Source organism: Zootoca vivipara, chromosome 2 (genome assembly GCF_963506605.1).
Source record: "Zootoca vivipara chromosome 2, rZooViv1.1, whole genome shotgun sequence".
NCBI classification, from domain to species: Eukaryota; Metazoa; Chordata; class Lepidosauria; order Squamata; family Lacertidae; genus Zootoca; species Zootoca vivipara.
In genome coordinates, this window is record NC_083277.1 from 120,549,151 (window position 1) to 120,559,874 (window position 10,724).

Genomic DNA, 10,724 nt, shown 5'->3' on the forward strand with positions numbered 1-10,724 from the left:
AGAAGGAAAAAGGTCTGGGGGCAAAAGGCCAGAAGGGAATCTGAAAGCAAGATAATATTTATAAACCTTTGATATTAGTGACAAATACACTTCCGGTTCACTGCGCTGGCGAGAAGGCGGAAAAAACCTCGTCTCTGAGGTTTTTGGCATCGCGGAGGCGGGGAAAATCCGTGGGGGCACGCGGATCCCCGTTAAAACCCCAGGTTGAGCGTCCCGGGGGCACAGCAAGCCTGGCAGAGCTCCAAACGTGACTCCTCCACTGCCCGGGGTGCCAGTAGAGCCCCCGAGAGCCAGCGGAGTGGCAGTCACGGGAGCCATTTTGGGCACCATCGCCACCTCCATGAAGCGAAGCCCCTAGCCTGCAGCCTGCAAGCGGTGGATTCTTCCTAAAAAAGTCAAGATTTGGAAAAAGCAAGCTAAAATTTATTGATTGGGATTAAGAATTTGGCGCTGGGAGGAGGCTTAAAAGGGAAGTCAGCCCCCCCCCCAAAATGGGTACTGTGCGATGCAGTAGCTTGGACTATCTTGAAATACTGCTTTAAGGACTTTTCCCCAAGGCAGAGTAAGGGGAAAAGCTAAAACATACTTAAACATCGCCAGCTAAAACATACTTAAACATCGCCAGCGCGGTGAACCGGAAGTGTATTTGTTGAGGAAGAGCCCCCCTGTGAACTTGGAACCGGGTCAAAGGAAGACTCGACTAGCTCTCTTTGTGACGTCACAATAGAAAGGAATGTGTCTGCCTGAGAGTGAGAGACTGAGAGCTGCAGCTAAATAAAGAGGATTTGTTTCAATAGCAAACTTCAAGGCTGCTCAGTACTGACTTGGATCTGGGAGTTAAAAGAAAAAGAAGAAGGAAAGAAATAGAAGCAGGATTCAGACCAAACAGAACTTTCCTTTTTTCACAATATTGAGTAATACAAATTAAGGACAATAATAATACACTTCCTGCCTGCCACAAACATGGAGGAGGAGGGAGAGAAGTTTCTAGATGCTGATATGGAAGACACACAGTGGAAGACGTTGATTTTAAAAACAATTTTGGAACTGACAGAGGAGATCCACATTTCCAAACTGGATGTACTGTATATGGATGAGAGGTCTGAGGAATTACCAGTATTGAATATCGGAATAGATGAAACATCTGAACTTAGAAAGGAGGAGAAGGGAGAACAAGAACGACCAGAAGAAGTCATACACTGTGATGTGATTTTTGGGGAAACTTCAGAAAAGAATGAGGAGAACTATAATTTTGAAAGACAATTTGCTGAATCAATGGTTGTTTTTTTATAAGGAAGAAGAAATCACTGTTCCATCAGTGGGAGAGGTGGAGCAGGGAGGGAACCAAGAAGAAATCACTGTTTCACTGATGAGAGAAGTGAAACAGGGAAGGGCTAGGTTTCAAAAGCCCCCCCAAAATGGAAAAAACAAAAAGGTTAAGACCCCAGTGAGAGAGGGGGAGAAGGAAATAGGTGGGGGGCAGAAGATAGAGAACAGAGTTGGAAACAAAATCTGGGAAATACAGAAGAAGGGGGAGAGGGTTCGGCAAAATTTAGACTGGGACAGAGCAGGAGTGGGGTGAGGGAGAATTGTATTAATTCCTATTGACTGATAAAAATGGTCTGAATCTGGAACATATTAAGGAGCTGGATGAAGTCTCTGGAGACACCGATTCCAAGGAAAGGGGGGTAGACTTAGTCTGGTGGGAGGGAATATTAAGGGAGTGAAGTGTTTTAATAGTTATGTTTGATTTTTTTCTGGATAAAGGGTAGAGAATGTTAAGGTAAAAATGGAAAAGTGAAGGCTGAAGGGTCAATGTTTAAAAAGAAGCTATAATTTGGAAGAGAGAATGGGAATATAGAATTAGAAACTGCAAGAATGAGTATATTATTGAGAACCCAATAAGGGGGAATGAGGAAGTCCAAAAAGTTTAGAATTGGAGCTGAAGAATGTCTATACATCCTATTGTTATATAATATGTGAAGAATTGTGGGAGACAAGATTTGATGATGTTGTTTTATATAATCTTTCTTTTTCTTTTTTTTCTGTATTTTTCCTATTTTTATTATCTTTTCTTTTTTTACTTTTTTTTCTATGTAAAATCCAATAAAAATTATTTTTTAAAAAAGACAGCTGATCGGGGGGCAGGGAGGGATTGTAAAAGAACCAGAAATGAGATGAAAGAAAGTGGCAGGTTTTGAAGAAGGGAATAAGGCACAAGTTACAAGTTGAACGTGGAAAGAAGAAGGGGAGTAAGGGGACAGGTGAAAACAACTTTGAAAAGCGTGTGGTGGTGGGAAGGGGAAATGGAAAAAGAAAAGGCCTTCTCTACTTAGATGCTCAAATGCTGCAATGTCAGGCAGAAGGCCACATTCCCAGTTGGCAGTGTGTGAAGGAGTTTGAACGCTTTCACAAACACTTGGTTTGCTGTTGGCCCTAGTTTATCTAAGGGTCCCTTCTTGGAAGTGAGGCAGAGATTGAATTCAGTGGCAGTTGAAAACCAAGACTTAATCCTAAGAAAGGGCACATAGCCCCTGGCACATTGCACACACCATCACATGCTGTCTTGTTGATTTTTACCGGGTGTGTGTGTGTGTTTTCACAGGAAAAGGTTACTTACTGGCTAATCCGTTCAAGGCTCCAAAACTGCACCAGCTCAGCCAACACAATTTGATTGGAAGGTTGTGCCTTTATAAGAAAGAGAAGCTGGATCCAGGTGAACCGTCAGTTTGTGACATCCCTCCAAGAGTCTTGAGAATCTTCCTTTCCTCTTCAGTGATCATTATGAAATTCTGGGTCCTCCTTTTGGTTGTTTGGGTTGCTTTTGCCATGGTGTCCGCACGTAAGTAGTTGACACTCATTTATCATTTCGTCTGATGGAAGGATAAAGAAAATGTGTTTATTGGGGAAATTGGCACCAAAATGCTGATGAATTTTCATGAGGTTTAAATAAATAGAGCAGTAGAACAACTTCAGCCAACCTAGGCTGCCAATGACGGGAAAGAGTTCTCATACTTTCCTAATTTCTCTCTCTAGAACCATATGAAGGTGAACAAGGGACCGGTGAGTATCTTGGCATTCAAAATATCGACCACTATTTATCAGCAAAACTGTCTGCCTCCACTTCCTACCCTTCCCTACGAAGATAAGATGAACAGGCTGGATCAGGCCAACGTCTCATCCAGTCCAGCATCCTGTTCCCACAGTTGCCAGCTGGATGCCCTGGGAAGCCTGCAATATCCTATGAGCGCAGCAGTACTCTGCCCACCTGCAATTCCATGCAATTCGTAGCAGATGATAGATTTGTCCTCCATGAATTTGTCTAATCTATTAGAGCAGGGGTAGGCAACCTAAGGCCCGTGGGCCGGATACAGCCCAATTGCCTTCTCAATCCGGCCCACTGACGGTTCTGGAATCAGTGTGTTTTTACATGAGTAGAATGTGTCCTTTATTTTAAAATGCATCTCTGGGTTTATTGGGGGAGCTGCCTGGTATTTTCACATGAGTAGAATGTGTGTTTTTATTTAAAATGCATCTCTGGGTTATTTGTGGGGCATAGGAATGCGTTCATTTTTCCTCTCCAAAATACAGTCCGGCCCACCACATGGTCTGAGGGACGGTGGACCAGCCCACAACTGAAAGAGGCTGCTGACCCCCATATTAGAGCCACCCAAGTAGTTGACCACCACTGATTTAACCCTCCTGACTTTGCTTTTCAACTTTTGCCCATCCCTTCATTTTTGGTAGTTTCATCTTTTAAAATCATATATGATTGTGCTGGATTTTTGATTTTTTTTGCAATTGACCATTTACATGTACAGTATGTTTAATTTAATAGCCTGAGACGTGGGTGGAGCTGTGGGTTAAACCACAGAGCTTGCCGATCAGAAGGTCGGCAGTTCGAATCCCCACGACGGGGTGAGCTCCTGTTGCTCGGTCCCAGCTCCTGCCAACCTAGCAGTTTGAAAGCACCTCAAAGTGCAAGTAGATAAATAGGTACTGCTCCGGCGGGAAGGTAAATGGCGTTTCCGTGTGCTGCTCTGGTTCGCCAGAAGCGGCTTAGTCATGCTGGCCACATGACCTGGAAGCTGTATCCCGGCTCCCTCGGCCAATAACGTGAGATGAGCGCCGCAACCCCAGAGTCCGTCATGCACTGTGGGCACTGCTCCATCCTGACTTGACAACGCATCTTTCACCAGGTCCTGAATGTCCAGAATTGCCACCCTTCTGGTCACTTCCATGAACTGTTCCAAGTACAATCATTTAGACTTTCTAGAAATGCCCTCTTTGAAACCAATGAGGCAGGCTTGCTGTGATAGCCCAGAGCTGCAAAGTGCACAGGACATCTATTGAGTCTGTGTCCCTGAAAGGAACTAACAATCTTGTCTTCAATTCTCATTCCAGATCCTATACCTGCAGAGCATGATCCTCGCCATAGCTCTGTGAATCAAGACCGTATTCTATGCAGTCTCTTAGGAATTTGTGGACTATAGTAGGATTTGGATGTCAACAATGACAGATTTGGTTGCTGAAGGATGATACCAATAAAGTAGATATTTTAGTTGCAACAAATATGTGTGGGAAATGCTTGCCTTTATTCTTTCATCCTTCATGTACCATATGCAAATTTGAATGTGGCTCCATGTCAGAACACTCCAACCAAGACAAGTGTCAGGAATCACCATGCTGTTAGATCTTGAAGGATCAGCCCCAGTCAGCCAGGAACAGATTTTGAACTACCACCCACATCTCAGCAGTGGTGTAGCATTAGGGCGGTCACAGGGGCGGCTGCCCTGGGCACAGCATTTTTAGGGGCTCATAATTTCTGCTCCTCATTCGTCTAAGCCCTTGAAGCCACTGAGCTACAGCTGCACCTCAGAAATCACCTCAGCATCCCTGGTTGCTGCGACTGCAGAGTGTCGGCTCTGCACAGCAGGAGGGGCGGCCTAACAGAAGCAGTTGTTAGGCTCAGAAAGGGCAAGGACAGAACAAAACCAGGGAGCAGTAGGCAGGAAGACTGTAACAGGGGTGAAGGAAAGCTCGAAGGGGCTGAGGCAGAGCTGTGCCCTCACCCATGGCAGCCAATTCATTCTCTCTCTCTCTCTCTCTCTCTCTCTCTCTCTCTCTCTCTCTCTCTCTCTCTCTCTCTCTCTCTCTCGTCCTCCTGCCTTCCACTTACATAAAAGTGGGGAGGAGAGTGGGGGAGATCATAGCCGGTGGCAGTGACTGGTGAGAGCTGAGACGATGCTTCTCCCGCTCCAACCTGCCATCCCTGAGAGACAGAAAAGGCTGCAGCACCCAGTTGACTGAAGGTGTGAGGGGTCTGGGAACAGTTGTCCCCTCAGCCCCTCTGGAGTGGGGAGCCCCTCTGGACTGGGCGAGGATTGAGGGGGGAGAAGCTGCTGCTCAACACCTGCCTTCCCTGGCAAGGGCACCACCGCCACTTTCCCTAGGCTGACGAGCTCCATCTGCGCTTTCCTTCCTTCCTTCCTTCCTTCCTTCCTTCCTTCCACAGAAACTGCCTCCTTGACCCTTGGACCCACTCTTGGTCTCGTCCACTCAATCCGTTGGACCCACTTTGGGTCTTGTCCACTCAACCCACTGGAGCCTGTCTTCACAGGCATGTGGGTTCCAAAAACTGACTGAAAACAGGACCTAGCATTGTGGGATGAAAGGAGTGGGTTGGAAACATGTCGGAATAACAGTGCCCTGGTGCAGCACATGTGCCTGTGTGCGCAGTCCTGCCTGTGAAGGGAACCCGAATGAGAACCATGAAAGCCAAGCCAAGAGTAGAGTGGCTGAGTGGAATGAGAGGAGTGGTTGCTTGAAGTTGCCTTCCCTGTCCATGTCACAGACTGGCTGGACACAGAGGAATGGTGGGAGGCACCAGCTGTGGAACCCCAAGGGAAGGAGGCCCAAAGCCTGGAGAGAAGAGGGAGAAGATGGGCGGAGAGGCCTCAGGAGGGAGGCCCAAAGGCAGGCTGGTGAAGAAGCAAGAGTGCCTCTTCTTCCTGCTGCAACAAGCTCCCCTCCCACCTGATCTCTCAGGACCAAGAGAAGTATGAAGCAGGCACAGTAAAGGCAGGCACACAGGTGCAGTCTCATATTGCTTGAGGAAGACCCAAGAGAGGAGGAGACAGGCAGCTGTGGGTAGGCAGGGACCTTCAGTCTCTACAACTGCCTCCTGGGGGCAAGACCTACAGAGGAAGAGCTCCTGTGCTCATTGGGATTGGCGCTCCTGAGCAGATCCCGTTTGTTCTAATAAGGAGTTAACTTCACTTACTCTGTGTGATTTATTGCTGGCTCTCTCCTGACAGTCACCTACCTCTCTGCAGGTGTGGCTCTCTCTTCTGATTTGCATCCGGTGCTGCTGCCTTTTCCTTTGTAGCAGTCTGTCTGCCCAAGAACAGGATAGCAATGAGGGCTAGTGTTTGCAGGAGCACGCCAACTAAATTATTACCCTTTACCTCTCCCTTTCTGCCCTTTGAGTCCATACTGGAAGGTCCATACTGGAAGGTCCCCCTTAAAGCAACTCCACATCGCTTGGTAGTCAGGGCTGGGAGTTGTTGCAGGCCCTGGTGTAACCCCATCCTCAAAGGGATCTGTGTACCAGGGCCTGGTAGTGATCCTGGGTGCTGCAAGCTATTTGGAGAGCTGAGGCAGCCTTGGGGTGATGTTTGTGGCTGCTGCCAGCCCTCCAGGTTGGCAACGGGATATTTGTTTGGGCTTCCCCAGGCAATCTCTCCCTTTCTGGACTGAACTCATTGTCTGACTCCATGGCTGCTGCTCCTTGTTCCTGTTGCTGGATGATTGTTGGGGAAAGAAGCTTGGGGGAGAGGCATCAGCATGAAGGCCTTGTGGGATCTGTTTGACAACTGCCCAAAGTGGCTACTTGGTTTTGCATTGGTTCTCCTGCAAACCATATTGAGACTGGCAGGCTTCCCCAAAAAGTCCCTTTTGGCAACATCCAACCTGCATATGTCTTCAGTGGAACTTCTTAAAAGGTTGTCTGGGGAGAAAGGGTAAAACCATTCTAATCCTAATCCCATTGGTAAACAAATTTATTATATTTACACAAATTACTTCCAAGGAAATACATTGTGGATAGTCATTCTTCACATATATCAGCACACAGAGAATATCTTTCTTAGAACATCAGGCTTCAGATTGGGAAGAACAGAAGTAGACACAGCCATGCAAGATCTGAGCAAGGGTGCAAAGGTTTACCTAGATAGGCTTCCTGCTTTCCCACAGGGGTCAAGCAGCTGACTCTCTATGATACTAACAAGCAGGGAATGAATGCAACACCAATCTTCCTCTGTCAATCAACTGCAAATGGTAAGAACCAGGACACCCCAAAAGTTGTTGAGCTTTTTTTGGAAGATCCTGAAATTGTTGAGTGTGTTTCTTTTTGTGTGTGTTTTTTTTTAAAAAAACACCCAGGTATGATATCCCTAGCAAAAGGTGCTCGGGGAGCTGCACACTCACTGCACCTCATACTTCCGTTTATCCATCACAACTAGTGGTGATTGAGAGCACTGCAATTCTGTATAACCTTTTTGGTTCCATGGGTCAGATCCCTGTCAATCACAAATCAATTACATGTCATCGCTATTATGTGACATGATTGACAGGTGGGTTGTTTTTCTGCTGCTCCAGAGAAGCAGACACGGAGCAATGGATTCAAACTTCAAGAAAGATGATTCCACCTAAACATTAGGAAGAACTTCCTGACAGTAAGAGCTGTTCGGCAGTGGAATTTGCTACCAAGGAGTGTGGTGGAGTCTCCTTCTTTGGAGGTCTTTAAGCAGAGGCTTGACAGGCATATGTCAAGAATGCTTTGATGGTGTTTCCTGCTTGGCAGGGGGTTGGACTGGATGGCCCTTGTGGTCTCTTCCAACTCTATGATTCTATGATTCCTGCCAAAATCCTTTGGACAGCGTTCCCAAGTACCCAACAGCCAGCTGGCTGGCGGGGATCACAGCCTGCTCCCACAGGGCAAATAAGTCATTCAGTCAAGCAAGCAAGCAAGCAAGCATTTTAGAAAGAAGAGCTGCATTTTCCCTATTCTTAATCTCATGGCACTATATTTCTTTGGCTGTACCTGAAATCTTTTTTTAAAAAAATCAAAATACTGTATATACACAAATAGAAAATAAACCTGTGCAAATTCATTTTTCAACCTTATGTCTGTTACATTCATAGTATATTAATTACCAAAAGGGAAAACAATAGTCCCAAGTCTGTAAATGTGACTATTCTAGGGAAAGTGCCCTTCCCAGGTCTCTTCTATTGGCGTAGTCAATAAAGCCCCAACAGCCTTTAAACAAAGTATATATCAACTAGCTTGACTGGTTAATGTTTACATTTTGTATGTTTTTTTCCAGAAGCGCTACTTTTCAAACCTTTGATACCGAGATTCTAATGTAGTACAATTGAAGCTATTCCAATGTCTGGCAATAATTGTAGTGCGTAGGCATAGGTCATAGGTCACAGGTACGAGAAGTGGGCCTATGCTTTCCTGGTATAGAACTGCAGGGAATGAGCCATTTTGCCCTTTTGGTATAAGTCATTTTGTCTTTCTAAAAACCATATTTTCTGTCTCCCTTTGCCTTACTAAGATGCTGTTTCTATGACTGTCAGCATTGCCTATGTTTACATAAAGCCACCTGGTTAGGGAATGTTCTTGTTCCTGTTCTTGTCCGGCTGGCAGAACGCCTGGAACATTAGATAAGAATGGATGTTTCAAGAAGTGGGCTATGGGTTATGCCCGACTGTCTTTCCACGCTGTATTGCTAATTGTTGTATTGAGGCATTGGGCCTTTACTGGGCCAGAACAATCCTAGCCATGCTGAGGCATCTGACCAGTGCTAGGGTTGACCAAAGTTTGGAGAACTCCATGTTAGCTGAAAAACCCCATTTTGCTGTACATCTTTCTTCTTAGCAAAGGGCAATGTTTAGAAATATCTATATGTGTAGCTTTACAAGGTTCAGAAATAGCTATGATTGTTCAAGCTTGAAACCGAAACTCATCATGCATCAGCCAAACACCTGTTGTTATGCTGGTTGATGGAAATTCCCTCAGAACAAGGCTAACCACAGAATATCTAAATTCAGATGAAATGCGAAACAATTGTACAGCTGCGCTTGAGTAGGTAACTGCCAGCTAGTTAGATACAATAATAGTTATTCATCACCCCATGGGGGAGCAAAACAGCAATGCAGCTTGAAACTAAGAAGACAGCTGATTGGTTAAAGGGATACTGCAGAGGGATGGGTAAGGGGCAGACCTTTACTGTATGAAATTGTATTTAATACTCTGTACATGCACATGGTTTTTGTGCAAGTAAAGAAGCTTTATTCTCGCAGCACCTTATTGCTTTTGTCTGACAGAAACAATATTGTTCTTAGAACTTTGAAACTTTGCTGCCTGAAGTTTTTCATCTGGTCTATGTCTGGAGTCCTAAAACACAGTATAACAGTATACACATTGATGAAGTGTCTTTTATGTATTATATTGCTTTCTAATATTTACCAAATTTTAATTGTAATTGTATCGGTGATGGAAATGCACCTATGTTGGAAAGCACCTAGATTCTGTCTGTGTTATAGCTGGATGCTGGACGTGAGCACACACAGAAAGGAACCTTGGAGACTTGCCTCATAGGATGCAGGATGCTATAATCTGGGACAAAAGTACATCTTTTCGCAACTCACTGGGTCGCAGTAACCCTAGATGTGCCATATACAGGTTGGGATGCTCATCTCAACATGAAGCAATCCCGGATGTCCCAAATTTGGTTAAGGGAAGATCTATTCCAAGATGGAGGTGTTGATATTCATAGATGGTAACGGGAATAGGCCTTGTCCTCTCTGATTGGTGTTTCTTTGTTCTAAACTGGCCAAATTGATTGGATTCCTTGTACTGATGGGACTGCCCCTAAAAGTATAAAGGTCAAAGGGAAATAGGGATCATGGCCGGCTATTTGGGATCCCAACTTGCTGTGACTGTGTTAATTTTGTTGCAAGCCTGCAATAATTTTTTTTCTACTTTCTTATTCTCCACAAACTATGAGTCTGTGGTTCTTCCAGCGCCTATTTTAGGCCTGAGCCTTCATAATAACCCTGTTTTTTGTTTGTAATATCAGCATCTTCTTTCACAAAAACGTCCCCCAACGGTGGGGAGGGCAACATTTTTAGGGCAACATTTTTTATGTCACCATTAAAGTAAAAACTGGTTAGCTTTTCTCAGTAGCCTTACCAAGAGTGTGTAAACAGGACTCCCTCTCAGGAAGGAAGGCAAATCCATTCCCCAGGAGGCCAACTGCCATTTGACTCATCAGCTACATAATCAACACCCATTGTTCACTCCCCATCCCCAGGGCAGGGGCGTAGCCAGGATCAAAACTAGGGGGGGGGCAAGCCATGGTTGTTCAGGGGCGGGGCCCCGAAGTGGGAATGTGGGCGGGGCTACAGGGCCAGCTGGCCTGATGATATCGTGGCGGCGGCAGCGGCAGCGGCCACCTTGTGCTTCTGGGGCTGGCAGCATCGGCGGCTACAGTGCTTGGCTGGAGAGGACGGGAGGGTCGGGCAGGCGAGAGGGGGTGACAGGGCGGGCGAGGGCAAGGCAAGGCACGGCCGCAGACACGATGGCTCCAAGGCGTTGCTGCATATCAGCATAATATTTCAACCATGTTGTGGGTTCAAGCCCCACCTTAGGAAAA

General features: G+C 45.9%; 1 long non-coding RNA gene across 1 annotated transcript; it reads left to right on the plus strand.

Moving 5' to 3' along the window:
- Positions 1-2,284: 2,284 nt before the first annotated feature.
- On the plus strand, positions 2,285-4,563 carry LOC118081447 (uncharacterized). The gene is made up of 3 exons (XR_004692079.2): positions 2,285-2,842; positions 3,037-3,063; positions 4,405-4,563. It is a non-coding gene; the product is annotated as an uncharacterized LOC118081447 (long non-coding RNA).
- The last annotated feature ends 6,161 nt before the right edge of the window (positions 4,564-10,724 follow it).